This window comes from Amblyomma americanum, chromosome 5 (assembly GCF_052857255.1).
Source record: "Amblyomma americanum isolate KBUSLIRL-KWMA chromosome 5, ASM5285725v1, whole genome shotgun sequence".
Lineage (NCBI taxonomy): Eukaryota > Metazoa > Arthropoda > Arachnida > Ixodida > Ixodidae > Amblyomma > Amblyomma americanum.
In genome coordinates this window covers 167,772,489-167,796,545 of record NC_135501.1, presented here as the reverse complement: position 1 = coordinate 167,796,545, position 24,057 = coordinate 167,772,489, and the positions used below count along the sequence as shown (strand labels likewise).

The window sequence follows — 24,057 nt, the reverse complement described above, 5'->3', positions numbered from 1 at the left end:
CGACCCGGCCCCTCCGTCTGCGCCTGCCACGCCAACTGTCGTCGTAGCCCACCCTCGCGACCCGGGCACATTCTGCGGTACAGATGGCGTGGACGTCGAGGACTGGCTCTCGCTTTATGAGCGTGTTAGCCAGCACAACAGGTGGGATGCCACGCTGATGCTGGCCAATGTAATATTTTATCTCGCCGGCACCGCACGCGTCTGGTTCGAAACCCACGAAGAAGAGATTGTCACGTGGGATGCCTGCAAGCAAAAGCTCCGCGACCTGTTTGGAAAACCAGTTGGCCGTCAGCTTGCTGCCAAAAAAGAACTTGCAGCTCGCGCCCAAACGGCCACTGAATCATATATTACATACATTCAGGACGTCTTGGCACTGTGCCGAAAGGTCGATCCCAACATGACCGAAGACGATAAAGTAAGCCACATTCTTAAAGGCATTGCCGACGATGCCTTCCACCTTCTTCTATGCCGGGACTGCTCTACGGTTGACTCCGTTCTGCAGGTGTGTCGACGCTTCGAGCAGGCCAAGCACCGGCGCATTGCACACCGCTTCGACCGCCTGCCTAACACAGCTGCCAGTTCCACGTGCGAGGATCTGCCGACACTAAGGCAGCCTTCCAACCCCGACAACGTGACTCGCATCGTGCGCCGTGAACTGGAGGCGCTGGCTCCTGTTACGCCCAACGCGCCCTTGTCGGACAACACCCTGGCCACAATATCCCTTATTCAAGCTGTCGTCCGCCAGGAGGTCGCCAGCTTGGGCATGCTCTCCAGCCATCGTCCCGTCGAACCTCGGAGTGCGAGCCCCATCTCTCCCGTGGTCGCTGCTGCTACGGCCCGCAACACCTTTGTCCCACGTTACACAAGGTATCGCAATCCGGATGAGTGGCGTACCCCTGACGACCGGCCGATCTGCTTTACGTGCTCGCGCGTAGGCCACATCTCCCGCCACTGCCGCAGCCGTTGGTCCGCACCTCCCCGACCTTTGCCCTACGTCGACCGCCGTTATGACTATGGACCCCGCCGCTTCACGCCTCGGAATGACCCACCCAGCGCCGAGTCCACACCGCCTCCTCGTAGAACCAGCCGCTCTCCCTCCCCAACAGCCCACCGTTCCCGCTCACCTCTTCCGCACCGCAGTTACTCACCGTCCTCTGCAGGCCGCTTCGCGGGAAACTAGCCAGTGCAGCTCCCGGAGGTGATGCTGCATTGGTGCCCCGACCTGAAAATCCTCTACTGACCCAGCCTTCGCCCTGTAATCTGCTCGACGTTTTTGTGGACGGTGTTCCTGTTTCTGCCCTCATTGACACTGGTGCCCAAGTCTCGGTTCTTAGCTCATCCTTTTGCCGTCGCCTCAAAAAAGTTCAGACCCCTGCCGCTTCGCCCACCGTTCGCGTTGCCGATGGCAGCACTGCTGCCGTCACTGGCCTGTGCACTGCCCGCGTCACTCTTGCCGATCGTCACATCCCAGTTTTGTTCACCGTCCTCGAACACTGCCCTCACAATGTGATCCTTGGTCTAGACTTTCTAACCGCTCACTCTGCCCTTATTGACTGCTCCAGCGGCCTTCTACGATTGGACCTGCCTCTCAGCTCAGCCGACACACCCTCAAGCTCCACGCCGCGCCTTCGCTCCACCGAGTACGCTCGCCTGCCCCCCGACTCTGCCGTTTATCTGCCTATGTCCCCATTTCCTGCGGTTCCTGATGGGGATTATCTTGCCTGTCCACTCGCCGATGTCGTTCTCTCCCGCAATGTTGTTCTTCCGCACCTCATCGTGACCGTCACCAAGAATAGCACCTCCCTTCCTGTCCTCAACTTCAGCTTGTCACCACAAGTTCTTCCTGCAGGCATATCACTTGCTACTTTGTCTTCTCTCACCGACTGTACCGTCACTGCTCTCTCACCTGGACCGCCTTCTACTGTCTCTCAAGCGGCCGACATCCCGGCCAACGTTCCGCAATCCATTTCTGCGATGATTGCTTCTGACCTGAGCCCCGAGCATGCACAGGATCTTCACAACCTTTTGGTGTCCTACTCCGACATTTTTAACTTCGCTTCTGCTCCTCTGGGTCAAACGTCGGTAGTGACTCACCGCATTGACACCGGCGATGCCAGACCTATACACCGGAGGCCTTATCGTGTGTCGCTACCAGAGCGCCAGATCATCTATCGGGAGGTGGACAAGATGTTGGCCAACGATATCATCGAGCCTTCAAACAGCCCTTGGGCATCTCCTGTCGTGCTCGTGAAAAAGAAAGACCAAACTTGGCGGTTTTGCGTCGACTATCGTCATCTCAACAAGGTCACGAAGAAAGACGTCTATCCCCTTCCGCGCATAGATGATGCCCTGGACTGTTTACATGGCGCCCGCTACTTTTCTTCCATCGACCTTCGTAGCGGGTATTGGCAAATCTCTGTTGACGCAAGAGACCGCGAGAAAACAGCTTTCGTCACCCCTGATGGCCTTTACCATTTTAAGGTCATGCCCTTCGGCCTTTGTAACGCCCCTGCCACATTTGAACGGATGATGGACTCGTTACTCCGGGGCTTCAAGTGGACGACCTGCCTTTGTTACTTAGATGATGTAATTGTTTTCTCGCCCTCTTTTGAAACCCACCTGCTTCGCCTTTCGTCCATCTTGGCACTTTTCCGCCGCGCAGGTCTTCAACTCAACTCAAAAAAGTGTACTTTCGGCCGCCGCGAACTCAAAGTCCTCGGCCATTTGGTGAATGCGAGTGGCATACAACCTGACCCTGATAAAGTTCGTGCCGTCAGTGCTTTTCCCTGTCCCCACTCGCCCAGTGATGTCCGCAGCTTCATCGGTCTCTGTTCCTACGTTCGCCGGTTCGTCCCGAACTTCGCAGCCGTCGCTCGCCCTCTCACCAATCTGTTGCAGAAAGGCGTTCCTTTTTCCTGGGGCCCAGAGCAGGCTACTGCATTCTCCAGCCTTATCGCCGTCCTCACCAACCCTCCTGTATTGGCCCATTTCAACTCGTCTGCCCCGACTGAACTTCGCACCGATGCCAGTGGTCACGGAATTGGCGCCATCCTTGCTCAGCGACAACGCGGCCAGCACTGCGTGATTGCGTACGCCAGCCGTCTTCTTTCTTCCGCCGAGAAGAATTACTCCATCACAGAACGCGAGTGCCTGGCTCTTGTTTGGGCCATTGGAAAATTCCGCACATACTTGTTCGGCCGCCCATTCACTGTTATAACCGACCACCACGCCCTGTGTTGGCTCTCATCTCTCAAGGACCCTACTGGCCGTCTTGGCCGGTGGGCATTGCGATTGCAAGAATACACCTTTTCCGTGGTTCACAAGTCCGGTCGCCTCCATCAAGATGCAGACTGCCTGTCCCGCTATCCCGTCGATCCTCCTTCTACAGACTGTGAGTCGGATGCCTGTGTCCTCTCCATCTTCGACCTCTCCCACATTGCCGACGAACAGCGCTTGGACCCCACCCTCACCTCTCTCATCGACCGCCTCAGCACCGACCGCCGCGACACTTCTCTGGCCCGGTTTTTGCTGGACGGGAACACGCTGTACCGCCGCAACATGCGACCTGATGGCGCTGAGCACTTGCTCGTTGTTCCCCGCCACCTACGGTCCACTATCCTCGAACAACTGCATGACGCACCTACGGCTGGTCATCTTGGTGTCTCCCGTACGTACGACCGCGTGCGCCGGCGTTTCTTCTGGCCTGGTCTGTACCGCTCCGTCCAACGCTACGTCGCCGCTTGCGACGTCTGTCAGCGCCGAAAGAAGCCCGCTGTCCTGCCGTCTGGACACCTGCAGCCGATCCCCATCCCGACCGACCCGTTTTCTCGTGTTGGGCTAGATTTACTTGGGTCCTTCCCGGAGTCCTCCACGGGGAACAAGTGGATTGCCGTCGCCACCGATTATGCCACGCGGTACGTGATCACTCGTGCCATTCCAACCAGCTGCGCCACTGACGTCGCTGACTTCCTTCTGCACGACGTCATATTACACCATGGCGCTCCCCGTCAACTCCTTACCGACCGTGGCCGCTGCTTCCTTTCCCGAGTTGTTGACGAAATCCTTCGTTCGTGCTCCGTTCGTCACAAGTTCACCACTGCTTATCATCCTCAGACGAACGGCCTTACGGAGCGTCTCAACCGCACGCTGACAGACATGCTCGCCATGTACGTATCCGACGACCACCGGGACTGGGACATAAGCTTGCCTTTTGTCACCTTCGCCTACAACTCTTCGCGCCATGATACCGCTGGTTACTCGCCCTTCTATCTTCTCTTTGGACGAGACCCCTTACTGCCCTTCGACACTCTGCTGCCCACAGCTGGCCCTGTCACTACATATGCGCGTGACGCTATCGCCCGAGCAGACGCCGCCCGCCAGGTTGCTCGACACAAGCTCTCCGCCTCCCAAGAGGCTCAAAAACACCGCTACGATGGCCTGCACCGTGATGTGCGATACCCTGCCGGATCTCTCGTCCTGCTGTGGCTCCCATCCCGTCGTGTGGGGTTATGTGAAAAACTTCTGCCGCGCTACACAGGTCCTTATCGTGTATTACGGGCAGTGACCGACGTAACGTATGAAATCACGCCGCTGCACCCAAAGTCGACGTCCGCTCCACTGAAGTCCGAAGTCGTTCATGTAGCTCGCCTCAAGCCCTATCACCCACCATCGACATCGCACGCCTAACACGCACCGGGACGTTGCCTTCAGCCGAGAGGGATAGTGTTACAAGTGGACAGTGGACGAATCATGAACGAAGAAGTGGTGGTGCGCGGAACGACGAGGACGTTGACAGTTGGTAGCTGGGCGCTCGGTTCTGAGCTGAGTGCTGGCCTTCTCAGAGCAGCCGCCATATAGACTTACCGCCGTAACATCCCCGTAACAATATGAATATGTTTTTGTCATTAGATGCTTCCGCCTTGAATAATCTATGAATTTTTTAGCTGTGTTCAAGTGCCTATTACGTAGAGCCAGTCTATGATTCCAAAGAGGTGGTTTATAGCACTGTGCATGGTCAAAAATAATCGCTTGATGGGCTGTTAGGTCACGTAATCCTGCTGATCAGCATCATTAGTGACCCTTGTTTACTTGACCCTTCCTATTTCATCCCCTCTTTTATGGTAATTGCTCCTTGCTCTTTCTGCGGGCTCGAGACTGTGTGGAGTTCTGGTGTGAATGCTCTGGTGCAACTTTGCAGTTTTTTTTTTTCATTTCATTTATTCTCTTCTTAAGGGCCCGAGGGCATTACATAAGGTGAGGCGAATTAACATGATGTATATTTCTTGAACATGGGCACTTGTAGTGCCTTTCTTTGTTGTTTGCTTCTTGAGGGTATGTGTGACATGATTGATGCTCATGTGTGATATAAAGGGCATTAGAGTTGATTCTTCATTAAGTGTCCTTTTGTTCTGACTCTGCTTCTACGTTCATGTGGAGGGCAGTCTACATCAGTCTCATGTAGTTGTTTCCCTGCTTTGATGGCTTTTTGGACTGATAGAGTTACTGAGACTTTCCATGCTTTTAACGCTCCTGCAATCATGCGTTGTAAACAAAAGTTACAGAGTTAATTTGCTGCCAAAGAGAATGTTGACGAAGTGTTCCTGAGCTGCCAGCTCTAGATGTCTTCAGGGACATGCCATTTATGATTTTGTGTTTTTGTTGATGATGATGGACAAATAGATGGGTGTGTGATATGCAATTTATACATTCTCCTGCGTAATCAATTCTTCCTCCCAAATTGATGCTGCATTTCCTGGGAAAAAAAGTGGGTTTGTTACATGAGTAAATACGGTAGTAAGGCAATCAATCAATGCTTTATTTCCAATGAATAGTTAACAGGTGCTAATGTGTCACTGGACTGTTTTGCAAGGAAAACATCTTTTTGTGCTGCGAAGTGCATTTCAGTATTTTAGTAGCAGCTGCCACACTGCAGTACACTCTTCACAATAGACCTCAAGGGACCAGGAATTTGTTTGAATTGTCAGAAGCCTGAATTGTCAAGAGTGCACCTTAACATGATTCAAGGCTAAATGTATTTTGCTTTATGGATACCTATGCATAGAGACAGTATTTCGGAGACTTCGTTTTATGGAATAGTTAAAAACATTAGCATAGTATAAAATATGGGTGAAAGCTCAGACATCAATCTCCATCTGATTGGGTGGTTGTAAAAATACTTATTAATGTGCTGTTCTCCCAATGGAACAAAAGCGCATTAATTTGGAGTCAGGAAACTGGATAAAACAGCCAAATTATTCAAACGTCAGATTATCACATGGCCCTTAAAAACATTTAAAAATTGCAAATTGGAAATCAGCAAATTGGGCAGTGGTCATCTGTTCTTGAATGAAAACATCACGGCAATTCTTTTTTTAGCTCTGTCAATGCTTTATTGCATGGACAGTGTTGAAGCACAACTGCTCCAAAACAGGGCTTCCGCGTCCTCTTTCATGGTGCAATGAAGTTGCGTCCATGTGAGGTGGCTTCACTGCACAAACAGCGAACAACTTGTGATGAGCGCTCAGTTTCGGTGCGCAGGAAAAACTATGCGGAAGCAAGGGGGATATAAATTGGCACCACAATGGTGAGATGGCTTCTTACAAATGAACTAAAAGCATTAACGCACCAATCAGTGTCTGAAACTGCGTGCGACTGGGCTTATCCGAAGCTCTGCAAATGAAACTACGCTGTGATGGGGGCTGTCCGATTGTTGTCACATCTGGCATTGCACGCACGTCAACTTGTGCAGGCAACAATAGTCTACGCAATTCATGCTTGTGAAGGGATATTTGAACGATAACTTGCCGTTTCGAGGTATGACCAGTGAATTTTCAGCTAAGATGGTGCCACTAATGTGACGTATCCAAGCTCAGCTGCGGCTCTTTCATGCAATGGGAGTGCCGGGGTGCGGATTAAGTGGCCTTAATATACATTGGAAATATAGCCGGCCATTCAAAATGAAATTTGTTTGAATGAACTGAAAGTGCGGCTTGTCTGAGTTTGAAATGAAGTATTTCACATATAATTTGCTTGTCTGCTGTATAAAGAAACCTTAGTACCGCTTGCCTAATGTGCCTTCCAGATGCACATAAGGCTGTCGCATTACAAATGTTGAATACAATACTCGGTTAAGCACCATAGCATTTGGGAATGACGTTCTTTTCCTTAAATCATGCTATTTTTTATTGTTTTATTTCATGGGAATCAAGACCATTGTGACTCGACTCGACGCTCTGCCCCCACTTCGTTTAGTGTAGGAAACAGCTACTCCTCCACTCGAGGAATGGTTGAAATTTAAGGACCGCCACTCAATGTTTCCTCCAACGAGGAGCTCCTCGAGAAACCTTTCTTTACTGCGCGCCGGGATTGAGAGAGTGTGATTGGCGTATGGGGATGAGATTAAGATGAAAAGCCTGCCAGAAAACGGCATGTCATATTAATTATGTCACTGTCTATGAACCTTCACAAGCATCCTCGACATTCACGGCGCAGTGAAATTTCCTTTGCAAGCTGCATGAATAAAGCCACACTCAAAAACTACCAGAAGCACTTGCGCGTCTGGCAGCGATCACAGCAAATGATGTAGCGGTACATAGGATATTTGGTAATGGCATGAAAAAAACTTCCTTACAAGATTTGTGACATTATTCCTGTCCGCTTTTGAAACCTGCCCGTGGTGGAGAAGCAGATGGCACGTCACCTGCTTCTATACTCAGTTTCATACTTCAGGTGTAACACTGAAATTTACGGAAGTAGTCCGTAAGGAAAAATAAAGGGAGGCGAGTTACTCCGCTCTTGTTCAGTGGCCGAGTCACGAGAAGGTGGCAGCGTGTCGTCAGCAATAAGAGTGCATTTAATCAAGCTCATGACAAATGTGTAATGTAGCAAGCCTGCAGGCAAAGCATTCACTATGTTTCGCTCACCACGCACTACTTTTTGGTCACGGATGCAGGCAGCGCAAAGAACAACGCTAGCTTTGACAGTGTTGCATCTGATGTATGAAACGGATTTTAGGCAGCGTTGCAATGCATGATCCCAGAGTTGCGAAATGGACCTGCCATAAGCAAACACTGCTTGCCAGGATTGGAAATGTGCCTGAAAAGTCGTTCCCTTTCACCCATTGCGAATATTCCTTCGGTGGTAAAACAAAATAACCTGTTCTCTTCGCAACTCCGGGTTGCATTTAAAGGTGTGCATGCCTGTGGTAACCATTGACGTCTTAACCATTCCATGTTTGACATTGTGTCTGAATGCCCAGAATACAGAATGCTGAACTCTTTGAAATTTTTTGGTTGTATTGGAGAATGCTCTGGTTAAAGCAAAAAAAAAAAATTTGCACCATGAATTATGTTTCGGTTGCGGGGCTGTAACCTTTATGCATTAACAGTGATCCTGTTTCTGGCACTGTCTCCACCTTTTTCCAGATGTCGTTCATCATTATCTGTCCTTCAATAGCCTTGTAATTTTGGCTTTTTTGACTGATTTAAATAATTTTTCTTGTCATCCTTAGTTGTGGTGCATTTAACATTCTGATGAAAAAAAGGCTGTACCAGTAGCTTTTTTTTGATGCCCAGGGATATTACGCATGCATAATTAGCGATAGTATGCACTCAGTCCAGCAGCTCACATCTATCCCTTTCAGACACTCATTATATTCTATGAAGATAAATCTGGAAATTTGTGTGTGTGTGTAACGGTGAAACAAATAGCACTGGAAATATTGCAGTTTTTAAAATCAGAAACCAAGCTATTCGCTAGCATGTACGGACTCTTGGACTTATTATAGTGAAAACTTGAGAATGATAACTTTTAATATGTATGTGGAAAGATGTGATTTGGCTTGCGGGGAAATTTTGTCTTTCCAGCAGCTTCTTCTCAGTGGCACTACTGTGTAGAAATTGTGTAGAATAGGAGGCGTTGAAGCTTCGCTTGATGGAAAAGATGCATTCATTACTTGTGTAAAGATCTACAAGGCACTGGAAATTACCACTGGATTGTTTCGGAAAAAGTCTTAGCCTTGGCACATTTGTATTGTCCCTATTTTGACCCACTAATAGAATGAAAAGGTATAGGTACCTAGCTTTTAATGTGACCATGACTTGGCTTACCTCAATCTGCTCAACACTGTTGGTAATATACACTTATTTCCAAGCTGAGAGGTTTGCCATAACTTTGAGCACACGTCAAATTATGAGTTGTTGTTTGAGAGTCAAGTTCGTTTTGAGGTTGTGCTGAAGCAGACATGCTAACGCAGCTGTTTATGTTTTCACATTCACTAATATGTTGCTCTAGTGCAAAGTTTGCTTTGATGTCGAGCTGCATGGTTGATTTAAATAACTGGTTTACATGATGCAGGCTTGGTTACTACACATCATGGGTACATCGTGTCTCCAGGACCAACTTCTCTTGATGGCATTCAACCTGTGGGCTGCCTTGTGACATTGACTACCAAGCGCACACTCACGCAGGTGTTTCAGTGCAGTTACTGCAAGAAAAGCTTCACAAGGTCAGACCACCTGGCTGAACACATCCGCACCCACACTGGTGACCGTCCATTCCGGTGTGAGCACTGCGACAGCAGGTTTGCACATAAGAGGAGCCTTGTTGATCATCAGCGCACCCATACGGGTGAGAGACCGTACCAGTGCGAGCTGTGCCCTATGGCTTTTGCAAGACATACCTACCTTGTGAAGCATGTTGCACGAGCCCATAAGCATAAGAAATGATTCCAGTGCCACCTCTGTGCAAAAATATTCGGTTTGAAGTACAATTTGGAAAGGCATGAAGAGAGTGACCACTCTTCAGACACTCCAGTTCCGTAACATTATGGTACCTTTTAGTGATGCCAGGAATAGCCATTCCTGACAAACTCTTTGAAGTAGTTGCATTGAACTTGTCCTCCATCAGCAAACTATGAAGATCTGATGATAAATTGGGTGCCATATTTTCTGTGTATCAGTCGTTTTTTCAGAACATTTTGTCTGCGCACCATATGCACTGCTGTTTATATACAGCTAAAAATTGCACGTTGCTGCACATTTTATACTGCTTCCAGTAACTGTGTTTGTAAGTAGAAGTGATGTGTATGTAAATGGGGAAAAAAGATAAAGTATATTAAAATCCTATCTTGTGGGTAGGATGGCATAACCTTGCCATGGATCGACAGTATGCACTCAGTACAGCTATGTTCTGGAAAGGCATCAGTTGTTTTGTCTTCATTTCTGTGTGGCTTCAGGCGCATCACAAGCTATCATCACAGGGCCCTGTGGCGGCGCCGCCACGCTGAAGGCTTGAAATGCTACCGTAGTGTAGCTACCACTACAAAGACAATGCTTATAACATTCCATTTTGTTGTAGCATTTTAGCGACACCTGAGACACATTTGTGTTTTATTGAAACACGCCTTCCATTGTTCATTGTTTTTCTACACACCCACAAGGCGTGCTGTGCTGACAAGAGTTGAGATAAACATTAATTTGATTCATTGATTAATTTTATTGGTGGTTTAGCTCTGGTTAAACCTGGAGTGACGCGATAGCTACAGCTAGCAGAGTGGAACTTGGTCACGTGACCAACCACATGGCGAACCACGTGATCAGCCACAGCGGCGTGCTGCCGGCAGCTGCTTTGCACCACGCTGCAGGCTCGAAATGCTACCGTAGTGTAGCTATCGCTCGAAAAACAGTGCTTATAACATTCCACTTTGTTGTAGCCTTTTAGTGACATCTGAAACACATTTGTGTTTTATTGAAATAGGCCTTCCATTGTTCATTGTTTTTCTGCACACCCACAAAACATGCTGTGCTGACAAGAGCTGAGATAAACATTAATTTGATTCATCATTGTGTGCACTTTTAACGGTGAAAACAGACTGATGTGCTTGTAGAAACTTTTGCTTGAATGGTGTGAGAAATTCTTCATTGTGTTGTGAGCTTGCATTTTATTTTTTTTTGTGCGACTTTGCTTAGTTCACATGAGTGTTTTTTGACATCTGGAGGCCAGAACTGCTCTAATCTACCAACTTGGTTGAGTTATGGTTTGCATTAGAATCCCGTCATTTTGTAGTGCTTTAGCAGGTAACATTTCACTGCATGATGTGAGGATACGGAGACCATGAGCACTTTAGACATTCACCAGTACCTCTTGCCAAGTCATGATTGCAGTAGGCTGCCTTTTTAGGATGAATGTGTACGTGATATGAAAACATCTTTATCAATAGAAGTTCCCCCTTTGAATAATCTGTGAATTTTCGAGCTGTGCCTAAGTATCTGTTATGTAGAATCAGTTAATAAAATGGTCTTTGATTGCAAAGGTAATTTCAATGATATGACAGATAGCACTGTGCGTGAGCAAAAATTGTCGAGTGAAGGGCTGAATAGGTCATGTAATCCAGCTCATCAGCATCATTAGTGACACCTTTTATTTCACCCTTCCTATTTCTTCCCCTCTTCTATGGTTGAGTTATGGTTTGCATTAGAATCCCGTCATTTTGTAGTGCTTTAGCAGGTAACATTTCACTGCATGATGCGAGGATACGGTGTCCTTTCGTTGAAGAACTTCATGATGCTGTTTGTGCGATTACCGTTCGCTTTCCAAATGTTCCTATTCTTTTGGTAGGAGACTTCAACTTTCCAACTATTATTTGGTCCAATGTACTTTCTTATGCCAACCCTTTTTTCTATGGAGTGCGATAATTTTTTGCGCTTATGTGCTGACTTTAATCTCTCCAAACATGTTACTAAGCCTACCCGCGTTACATCTTCATCGTCCAACTTGCTAGACCTTGTTCTTAACACGTCGCCTGATCTTGTTGCTCCAATATCTTGTTTGCCGGGATTAAGCGATCATTGGATGCTTCACTTTTCATTGAACGTCGTGTCACCACGCCAAAATAACGATTCTAAATACATCCGTGACTACAAAAATGTCAACTTTGAGGCCATAAATCGTGAACTCGCTGCTTTTATCGATGTATACTTACCGTCTTTTCACGAGCATCCAATCGAAATTAACTGGAACCTTTTTAAGCAGAAAATTGCGTCCCTGACAGCTTCTTATGTGCCTCTGAGAAAAGTATTAACTAACAAATGTTCGCCCTGGTTTAGTTATTCACTAAAAAGGCTATCAAACAAAAAGAAACGTCTGTTTCATTCTGCCAAACTGTCAAATTCTGTGCCCCGTAGGGATGCTTATCACTCTGGTGCGTCTGAATATAAGTCAGCACTAAAACAAGCTAAAGAGTCATTTTTTAGCCATGCTCTTCCGTCGATGCTATTAAATAATCCCAAACAATTTTGGAATGTGGTTAAGAAAACTGATCCATCTTATAATTAATCTTAAAACTTTAGACGATCAAGTAATTCCCAGTGAAATGTGTGCTGATGGCCTTAATGACGAGTTTACAGCTTCTTTTACTAACGATTTAATTACCGCAATTCCTCATTACCCACCCCACGACTTCTTGACTATGAACCCCATTATAATGGATTCTGTTGGCACCGAAAAAAATAATTGATAAGCTGAAGACGTCATCAGCATGCGGAATGGATAGCATAAACTCGAAAATTTTGAAAAATACCAAAGTGTATAGTGCTGTTATTCTTGCTGAACTCTTTCAACAATCTCTTGTGTCTGGCTGTGTTCCTAGCGTCTGGAAGGTGGGCAAGGTGGTTCCTCTGCACAAGGCTGGTGTCAAACATTCTCCTAATTATTTTATATCGGCCCGCTTCACTTCTTAGCATTCCTTGTAATATCATGGGACATGTCATCTGCACTCACCTTGCCAATTTTCTTGGGTCAAATTCTTTTTTTCAATCATTGCCAACACGGGTTTTGTAAATTATTCTCATGCAAGACACAGCTTCTATGCTTTACACAAGATCTTCATTTCATCCTTGACCGGGGTTCCATAGCTGACTATATTCCTCGATTTCTCCAAAGCCTTTGACAGTTTCTCACCAGTTACTACTTTTCAAATTAAATAATCTCAATCTCGACCCTAACATCATCTCGTGGCTTCAGTCTTTCCTCACTAATTGTTCTCAATACGTGACTGCTAATAAATCCAACTCTCATTCCTCTCCAGTGGGCTCAGGCGTGCCCCAGGGCCCCTACTTTTTCTCATTTATATTAATGACTTGCCTGACAACATTGCTTCTTCCGTATGTCTTTTTTCCGACGATTGCTTTATTTACCGTGAAATTAACAGTGACTCTGACACTTCTGTCCTTCGATCTGATATTAATACCAAGTTTCAGAATTGTGTAAATTATGGCACATGGAACTTAACATTAATAAGTGTAAACATTTGCGTGTTTCTCGATGTAACACTGGAATAGCCACTTACGACCTTAATAATATTCCTCTTGAAACTGTGTCTTCATATAAGTGCCTTGGTGTGCACATAACTTCTAATCTTTCTTTTAATCTGCACGTGGAATTTATTACTAACAATGCTAACCGCATGTTGGGGTACCTGCGTAGAAACTTCTCCCTTTCTTCTAATTCAATAATATTGCTCCTTTATAGAACACTTTTTCGGCCTAAATTGGAATATGCAGCATCTGTCTGGGACCCTGACCTGTCATTAGCTACTGAAATCGAATCTGTTCAAAACCGTGCATCACGTTTCATACTTTCCAATTATCATTGTATTTCCAGTGTTACTGCTATGAAAGCTACCTTATCATTGCCACTTCTTTCATTCCGCAGAAAAATTTCGTGCTTATGCCTATTTCATAAGATCTATTACTACAATCCTGTCCTTAAGAGCCAGCTACTAACTACCCCTACATATGTTTCAGGCCGCATTGATCATCTTCGCAAAGTAGGTGTTCCGTCATGCCATACTAAACACGCTTTTTCTTCTTTTGTCCCCGAAACTTCTGACGGTTGGAACCACATTCCCAGGCACATTGTCGATATTTCTAACCAAAGTTCTTTTAAGACTGCCCTATGTAACCTTTATTTGTAGATTTTAGTCAGTTTTATTTTGCGTTCATTTTCGTTGTCTTATTGCTGTCTGCCGGAAAAGTTCTTTTTTTTTGGGAATTGGTGTTTTTTCCTCTTTGCCTTCTCTTGCATTATTTTGTGTTATGTTTTGTTCATTTTTCGCCGCTTTTTCATTTCTTCTATTTTGTTTTTCTGCTGCACTGTATCTGACCCAATGTGTGCCCTTCCCACTCCCCTCTTTAATGCCTTCGGGCCCTGACGATATTTGAATAAATAAATAAATAAATAAACAAACTGTTTTGCCTTTTTTAATTGTTCTCTCTGTGGGCTCAAGACTGTATGGGATGTGATGTGGGTGCCCTGGTGAAACTTGACATGAATGGGTTTGTCATTTCTTTGGTTTGTTCCAGTTGTAGGGCCCTGTTTTTATCATTTGCTTTTTGAGTGCATGTGTGACATGATTCATGCTTATGTGTGATATAAAGGGCATTAGAGATGACTCTTCATTCAGTGTCCTTTTGTTCTGATTCTGCTTGTATGTTCATGTGGAGGGCAGTCTGCTTCAACCTCATGCAGTAGTTTCCATGCTTTGATGGCTTTTCGGAGTGATAGCTTTGCTGGGACTTTCCATGCTTTTAACACTGCTGCGATCATGCGTTGTCAACAAAAGGGACAGAGTTGATTTGCTGGCAAAGAGAATGTTGTCCAAGTATTCCTGAGCTACGAGCTATGGATACCCTTAGGGACATACCATGTGTGATTAAGGAGTGCAGCTAGGCTTCGGAATGAGTGCTGCGATGAAACTGCAGTATGGTGTGCGCTGTCACTTTTCCCTAGCCTGTGAGTGATTACAGATGTCCTAGTTGAGGCTTTTTGATTTGGGGAATATCTTGAAAGTGTGAACTGTGGGAAGCAAATGGCATATAGTAACAAAGCTTTATTTTACCAGCTGTAGTAGAATTGCCTCCTTACACTGTTTGAACATGTTATAATATTTTTGCATGTGCATATCTCAATTTTCACTTCAGTTTTGTTTCTGCTGTTTTCAAGACTCATGAAACAATGTTGCCCAACATATGCATTCTCTTTGTACAAAAGGAAAAGTGTAGTTGGAACAGTCTGTTTTCTGGAAAGAATGGGCTAGGATAAGTTGCCAATATATGGGCAACTCTTAGGGTCGGGTCCTGTTTGCTTAATGCATTTGTTTGACATTCCTCATTGATAAAAACAAGAATCATACTAGTTTTACGTGAATTTCTCATCATAATGAGCACATTTCCTGCCCCTCTAATCCACCGCCTTAAGTAGGGATGTGGAGTTTCGGAGGTGAGCTTTTTATTTTTTGGCTTATAGGAAAGTCTAAAAAATTAATATACAAAATTTCACTGATATCTCTTCAGTACTGACAAATTTTCATGTGCTTCAGTGCTATACTAAACTTGCAAAAAGCCTGGCATAACAGAAAAAATGTGGCACAAGCCTGCATTCACTCTTAAATTTTAGCCAAATGAATTGTTCATGCAATGACTTTCTCGAATTTTTTTATCAGCCTGACATTTTTCTACACAGGTCATTACGTCCATGCTTGCATAATGCATTCATTATCATCATGTCAAAGCATTTGCAAAGTAAAAAAATAGAGTAATTAAAAAAGGATTGCCAATTTATAAAGTATTTATCAAGGAACTCAATGCAACAAACTGTATAAAAATCCATTGTCATGCCATGCTTTTGGCAAGCAGGGAAGTTGGGACAAAAAAAATGATGGTCGATTTGCATAGGCCAAATGTAAATTAGGCACACTAGCAGTTTGGTTTTTCCTTCGATTTCGGTGTTGTGATCCAGTGTTCACGTATGGCAGTTGTTCGGTTAGTGATAATGGGTTAATGTTCATATATGTGGAATTGGTCATTCTTTTTATTCATAGTTTCCTGGTAGCCTTCCTACCACTCCTAATGCAGCGGTGAAGTGGTCAAGCGATGTGCCTCTGCCATTCTATGGCAGGCGCTGTGATCTGTGGGAGTTAGTTGCAACCGAGGTTGCTCTTCCCGAGCAGCCTCTCGCGACTGAATTAGCTGCTGCCACCTCACATGGTGGGCAGGTTGCTAGGTGTGTGTGTATATATCTCTACACACACGCACACCTGGCCAGGATGCCCACCACCCGATGGGCAATACCCAAACATTCAGAACAGCCAGCAGCAAGAAGCCCTTCCAAGTGATCATTGAGGGTAAAAAAATAGCCAAAAATAGTTGGAATCTCGGGTGAAGTTTGGATCATATGCAAAGAGCACAGCCCTGTGAAAGTGGAACAAAGGCATAGATGCCGTTGGTGTTCCACAATGGGAGAAGTAGTGCGAACAAGTTCAAAAAGAGGCAAAGAAGTGTGAACACGTTCATGAAGCGGTAAGGAGAAACTAACTTGGTGAGGAAACCTATATATGTAGGTCAATGGGACAAAGCGTCCCATTTTCTTTATCCCCATTTAGTGCCAATGGAACAAATATGTGTGATTTTTTTTTTCACTTTACTATTTGTACTAAAATTATGAAATTTGTTAAGAACCATTTCTGTGCACCTCATCTGCTCATGGAATCAAATTTTTCATCAATTTTGCAAAAAATACATGCTGTCCTACAAAGGGTTAAATGGCAGGCGGCAGGCTTTGCCTCTCTGCACAAGTGACTGGTGCTGGTGTGGCATTCATTCGTGCCATGGTTCGCACCTTCTCGAGCTTACCACAGTGCCACGGCACATGTTCGTGCCTCGCACCCCCCAACAGTGCCCTGCAACCGGCGGTACAATCAGTTCTAGGCTTGTGGTAGCAATCTCGTGCTCACATCAGTTATGTAGGTGGCGAAAACAATTTGGGTTTCGTTTTGCGTCTCATTTTTAGCATGACACCGCTGCAGTGTGAGGAAGCTATCCTAGTTGGTGTCTGACCTTCTGTCGTTTTGCGTCTCATTTTTAGCATGACACCGCTGCAGTGTGAGGAAGCTATCCTAGTTGGTGTCTGACCTTCTGTCGTTTTGCATCTCACTTTTAGCATGACACCGCTGCAGTGTGAGGAAGCTACCCTAGTTGGTGTCTGACCGTCTGTCATTGCGTACTGGCGGGGCTGTGCGGGAAAGGCAACCTAGGTGCCACTTGGCGCTTGGGTTTTCACACTTCTGGCAACCGCTGAAATCGCCTCGAGTGGCTTCGAAATAGTGCTAAAACTTCGAAAAAGGCCTCTTCTTACTGCCTAGTAAGGGACAACTGAGTTTTTGTTTCTTCATTTACTTAATTGTGCTTCTGTTGCTAGCACTTTTGACGAAACTAGATATTTAGAATTTTGGCATTACGATTTTTTGCATGTTCACTATTACGAGGTTGGGCTCCATTTATTTTCAAGCTGAAACGTGCTCGTACCTGTGAGCAGATGTCGAAATAAAAGATCTTGCTGGTGCCAAGTCCTTTTTGAGATTTTGAATGCGACTTACATGCTTGTGCAGTTGTTTAAGATTTCCAAATTCACTATTGTGTGGCTCTAGTGCCAAGTTAGCTGTGACATGGAAGGAAAGGTTGATGATTGCTCTGGTTTGCAGGCTTGCTGGCAACACATCATGGGTACAGCATATCACCAGGACAATGTTATGTTGCTGGCATGCATCCCACTGGCGACTGTGTGGCAGTGCTTCCTACCAATATCGGTAACGTCCAGAGAAAACACTCGCGCAAGCAGGTGTTTCACTGCAGTCACTGCAGCAAAAGCTTCACAAGGCGGGACCACCGGGATGAACACACGCGCACCCACACGGGCGAGCGTCCATACATCTGCGAGTACTGTGGCAGCAGGTTTTCCCATAAGTACACCCTTGGTGAACATGTCCGCACCCACACTGGTGACCGTCCATTCCGGTGTGACCACTGCAGCAGCAGGTTTGCACATAAGAGGAGCCTTGTCGAGCACCTGCGCACCCATACGGGGGAGAGGCCACACCAGTGCAAGCTATGCCCTATGGCTTTTGCAAAGCATTACAACCTTGTAATGCATGTGCGAACCCATAAGGGTGAGAAACGATTCCAGTGCCATTTCTGTGTAAGAACATGTGGTTCGAAGCACAGTTTGAAACAGCATGAAGAGAGTGACCACAGTTCAGGCACTCCAGTTTCATAATGTTGTGGTACCATTCAGTGACGCCAGCAATGACCATTCCAACTAACCCATCGAGGTGGTTATATCTGCCGTGTTTACCAAGTCCATGTGAGAAAGACTTTTACATGTGTGTAATGTACACTGGCACAGAGGCATTCCCTTGACAAGTAGCATGGGCCTCATAAGCCCCTAAATATGCGTGAGGGGGTTTAAAATTATGGCAGACAAGGACAGCATCTTTTCCCATTAAAACAGTGCTTGTACATTCATGGCTAAAATTTTCAAGGTTAAGCTGTTTTGAAAGAACACTGAAGATAAATTGAACTTGGCCTGTGTAGATAGATTACCAAGCTTCTAAAAATAAAGAGGGTATTCACATTGGGAATGGAGCTTTATTGACCTAGGAAAGGTAAAAAAAAGCATTGTCATCACTGGCCGTTTTCGCAAGCAAATTGCAGTTATATCGACAATTCTTGTGCATGGATCTCAAGAGTAGGCTGCACTGCCATCAATTCGAGATGATGATCTTGCAATTCTTTCCCTTTTGACATCGTGAGTGAATGGAGTGGTGTAAAAATATTCCAGTTTTCAATATAATATTCTGCTGCTACAAATGTCAGTGCAGTTGGAAGGAGTTGTAAACTAGAGGAAGTTTACCACAATGACCCTTTAATTTGATGTGAGCTTGCAGTTTTTAAACTATTCAGGGACTCGGAAATCTGTTCGCCTTAGCACAAGTTCATCTTAAATAAGTGCCCTTAATGATGCAAGCATGCAATGTGTGTCCAAATATGTATTACATTACAGTGAATAAAATGGTCTTGGCATTGTTACATTGGTGAACTGCATTTGTGCACACGTTCTGCTCCATGCTGATGAGTTCCATGCAGCACTGGTTCGGTGCAACGCTCGCGTTTGGTGCCGTGCGTTATTGATCGCCTTTGTGGAGGTGCTTCACCTCCTCCGGTGCAATGCTCACGTTTGAGCTCGGGCCGTGGATTGGGATTAACATGGCCTTGCACGGGCCGATCATCGCTTGCCGACGCTGGGCCATGCTCAGCCCTCCGACGGCCTAATGATAAAATACCTTCTATACTAGAGAGTGCACTAGAATGGCAGGTGTGCAGAATACATTAAAAATATTTGGAAGGCTAATTTGCGTTTTCTGTAATTTGGACATGAAAAAGAACGGTCTGCAGCTTATCACAATGGAGTAGTTTGGCCCAGTGCCGACATAATTACTAGTGAAATCTGAATAATGTATCACGCTGTCACGGAAATCAGTGCCTGCCCACAAAATATGTAACTTTAAAAATTTCTCTGACGAGAAGTTTACTCGGAAACGTTTTAGCGAGGTTTTTAAACAGCAATTTGTTGCGAACGTATCTTTGCATGTATGCCCAAGTTAAGTGTACCCCCCTTCTAGTACACTTTACCCAAGTACTTGACACAAACTGTCGGTAGATGGGAACTCGCGCCGCAGTGAACCTAAGTCCAATCATATGAATTTTTATGCATCTTTTATTTCGGTGATATGTGACTGAGCTAATCATGTACGTGACCCGGCGTAGTAACATAGGATAATTGACCATTTGCGGAGAAGTTTCTGCGCATGCGTGGTGAAGGCGCAGGCAGCGCCCTCTCTGGGCGGTTTGGTTTTTGGTTGGAAAACATGAGCCAGCCGTGCATTCCTGCGCTGTAGTGCGACGACTGATGTGAGCTGTAACTTCCACGTAACTGACATGTAACTGCAACGCGATTTATCTAAGCTAACCACGCGTTTTGCAACAGCGAGACTTGTACGTAATAAAGGCCGCGACGACATACAAGGCGCGAAAGACGAACCCGTTGATGGGGCCAGTAATGCGCACATCCAGCACGTTTCGAAACGGGTGTTGCTGCTTTATTTCGCGCTTACTGCCGAGTACACACTGCTCGGTCGTTTTAGAAGAGTTTTGCCACCGACGCAGGAAAACCGAATGATATATACTAGTATGAACATTCACCATTAATGCTACAATGTGCTTCCTCAACAGCGGGAGCACGGCCGAGCGCAGCCTCGCGTATATCCGCGCATTCTAACGCTCCCGCGGCCCGTTAGCACACAAAGCAACGCTCTGCCGTATCAGCACGAGCCGGGATTGAGATTGTACAACGGGTCCTTTAATAATCAGCTAAGTGTGCCCTGAGGCAAAAGGTGTTGTGTTAAGTTAGCAGAAACTCCCGCCCTATCAAGGAAGCGCAAACGTAAACGTCTGTGTGCATTAGGAAAGTGCATCCCATTATACTGTCACACTCGCCCGCGCATAGGCGCACATTCACGCACATTTTCACTTGGTCATTCGGCGCTCCGTTGAGGTAGCAGAGTGCAGGTATTCACACATGGTCGTTTTTCAGGCTACAACGCGAAAATAATTCGCTACACCCTGTTTCTAAAAACGGAAATGGGATGTTCTCCTCTTCCATCATACTCTTTCGTTAGCTGACACACGTTTCCGGCCAATAAACAACACTAAAACAACAAAACAAGCGCACGTGAGCTGCTGAACGCTGCCTTGCGCATGCTTGCTCGAGAGCCCCTTTCCAACCAAAAGTACCGGCGGAGCTTCTCTGTTTGCACAACAGGCGGCGCTCGCTTTTCCGCAAATGGTCAATTGCGCACGACCGTTAGGGCAGCAGGAATGTCCACGCAAGGAACGTTGCATATAGCATCCTTCTTTGAAGTCAATTGCCGCAGTGCGTTGCGATCGCCAGAACGGCTGAGAAAAAGCCCAGGGCACGTAATTGCACGCTAGGCGCCTGTTGCCACGAGCGAGGGAAGTATTCGTGCGAAGTTTTGCATTCAGGAGCTGCTGCATACACTACATAAGCACTTCGGAAAGTGTATTTCTCGCCATCGGCCATACCATGCTGAATACGCCGGTTCTCGTCCGATCACCGAAGCTAAGCAGCATTGGGCTCGGTCAGTACTTGGGAGGGAGACCACCTGGGAACACCGAGTGCTGATGGCATTTGTTTTGCATTTTTTTCGTCTCTAACGCTTTTTTTTTTGCCTCATAGTTATATATCCGATATGTCTCGAGCAACTCTAGGAGGTGACGTGATATTGTTATAAATAACAAATTCCCACTGGCAATGTACGTACTACGTGCGGACGCGAAAGTCCGTGCACGCTGCTTGCGGCAAAACTGAAAAGCGACCGCCCGGCTTCCCGGCTGTCATTCTGACGTCTACAGCGGCGTGTACAGTGCAGATTAAACTCGGCAATGCGCCTAGATAACAGGGAGGCCCAGTGTGCGCATAACACTGCGCAGTAGCGCTCAATTAGCGTTCATCGATATAGTCGACTCGCATTCCTTGCCCGGTCCATGTGTCAACAGCCCAGGCTTGCTCCCGCTGCTCTTTCGATGCATATTAATATACATACAATAAGAGTAAAAAGAGCCATATAGAGTGCGCGTCGGACGTACTGTACGTTGTAGAGCGCGAGACAGTTTCTACGACTATATATGCCGGTTTCAAGCTCCACGCACACCGCTGGCTGAAACTGATGAAACTATGGCAGAGACTGATGAAGCGGGTTTTCTTGCCTCATTTGCATGTGTATTTATGCTGCAAAGGGCAGCTGCCTGCCCTTTGCAGTTCGAGCTATACTGCACATATCTGATAATAATAATAATTGGTTTTGGGGGAAAGGAAATGGCGCAGTATCTGTCTCATATATCTATGGACACCTGAACCGCGCCGTAAGGGAAGGGATAAAGAAGGGAGTGAAAGAAGAAAGGAAGAATAGGCGCCGTAGTGGAGGGCTCCGGAATAATTTCGACCACCTGGGGATCTTTAACGTGCACTGACATCGCACAGCACACGGGCGCCTTAACGTTTTTACTCCATAAAAACGCAGCCGCCGCGGTCGGGTTCGAACCCGGGAACTCCGGATCAGTAGTCGAGCGCCCTAACCACTGAGCCACCGCGGCGGGGCTGCACATATCTGAGCAAATTTCAAAATCTGCAGCTCTATAAAAAGCAGGAGCTCTAAACCTAGTGACATCCCACTGGTTTATTTTAGAGGGTTATAAATTATAGCATACTGATCATGAGTCTATAGGCTTCATATAAGCAGCCATTTCCAAAACATAACAATGTCTAACTGTGTTCTTAACGAGTTCTTACGAAGTTTTCTAGATCTTTATTGGTGGAGCATTAGCAGGCATATATAACGCCTCTTTTTGCCGCATTGTGTGCAGAACATCTGGAAATGGATTTTTTTTTCTAGACATTACCGTATATTTTTGTAGATGTTTGTTACACGTTGCTTAGCCCTTGTCTTTCGTGGACAATGACGAGCAGATGCGACATGCAGATCAAGGTGTAGAACACAAACTAGAAAAGGTCATGTTGCACCAACATGTTCAGCATATACATCAACAGAACAAAGAATTTTCACGGGCTTATGTACTCCAAATCAAATACCGTGCTGTTAGAGCCAGTGGCTCTTGCACGTTAAGCAATATTTCATTCAGTTGTGGTTCTGTCATGACACAAACGAGAAATGCAAATGAGCGGACTGCGTTGCAAATACCTTCCATTCGAAAAAAAATAGCTCTGTGATCTTTGTTGCGAACATAATATAAAGGTAATTACGTTTGATGAGACTAGATTTTCTCAGGCACCACGACTGCGCGACATGCGCGTGTCATGAAGGTCATACATTCGTATATTTGAAAAACGTTCTGCCGGCCGTTATAGATACGACCAAGACATGTAGCGTTTTTACCAGCGGCTGTGCCCTAATTATGCATAACTGTCTAAAAATTTACCCCAAGGGGTTGATCGCCAGCGGTGGCCCGGCGCCTGCCTGTTTGCTTGCATACGCATTGGCGGCTTTACTATTGCCAGCAGTCGGTTGCCGGGCGACATAGCAGTTGGCCTGCCACTGCCTGACGCTGGCCCGAGCCATGTAGGCCGATCACATCGGCTACCAACTCGAGGCTGGAAAAAATGGGCGCCATAAGGAAGTCCACTTTTCCAAGGATCATTAATTAGCTCGCATACTTATAAGCTGAAGTCGTCTGAAAAGAAAAGATTTACAGTGCGTTTTATTTCGGTAAATTAAAAAAAAAAATCTGAGGGCACTGCAAACAAATGCTGTGACATAAACCATAATGCTGTACGACGAACTGTTGCTCAAAATTTTGGTGAATGTATTCGGGGATACTGCCACCACCACTGCGGTCAACCAGTGAAGAGATGGCTGGGATTTACTCTGCACCTGCGATATCTGTAGCTCAAACCAGCGTCGTTGCTTCGATCCCCAGGTGGTCAAAATTATTCCGGAGCCCTCCACTACGGCACCTCTCTCTTCCTTTCTTCTTTCACTCCCTCCTTTACCCTTCCCTTACGGCGCGGTTCAGGTGTCCAACGATATATGAGATAGATACTGCGCCATTTCCTTTCCCCCCCAAAACCAATTATTATATCGTTGCTTCGGCGTGCGCAGTTTTGCGCCGCGCGTCTCTTTCCATCATTAATTAGTGATGCGTCATCGTTTTTGGTTTCGTTATTTTATACTTTACTAAATAGCTCATTTTATACTAACCGAAGAGTCTGTAGCGATTGTAAGGCTATGACTTGCGCTGCAACACAAGCGCGGCGACTACGGCAGCTCGGCGCAGCTGGAGCGTACGTAGTGACGTCATGGTGGTCACGTGATGCGGTTCGGTGGCGGCGGCCCCGCTCTCACCCTCCTCTCCCGCTCCTCGGTTCAAGGCCGTATGAAACACGCTGAGGAAGCTACGGAAAGGAGTAGCAAAGCTTTCGCTGTAAAACTTTTTAAAGCCGTCCACAGTGTGCATGCAAGCACCTCAACGCAGCCAACAGCGCGCAGCGGACGACGCGGGGCAGGTATGTTATTGTGACGTCAGCGATAAGAGGTTGCCAGACCAGGCAGCATAAAAATATCTAGCGCAC

General features: G+C 46.2%; 1 non-coding gene across 1 annotated transcript; it reads left to right on the top strand.

The window, feature by feature from the left end:
• The first annotated feature begins 20,979 nt into the window (after window positions 1–20,979).
• On the top strand, window positions 20,980–21,098 carry LOC144135555 (5S ribosomal RNA). Its single transcript, XR_013315528.1, has one exon. It is a non-coding gene; the product is annotated as a 5S ribosomal RNA (ribosomal RNA).
• The last annotated feature ends 2,959 nt before the right edge of the window (window positions 21,099–24,057 follow it).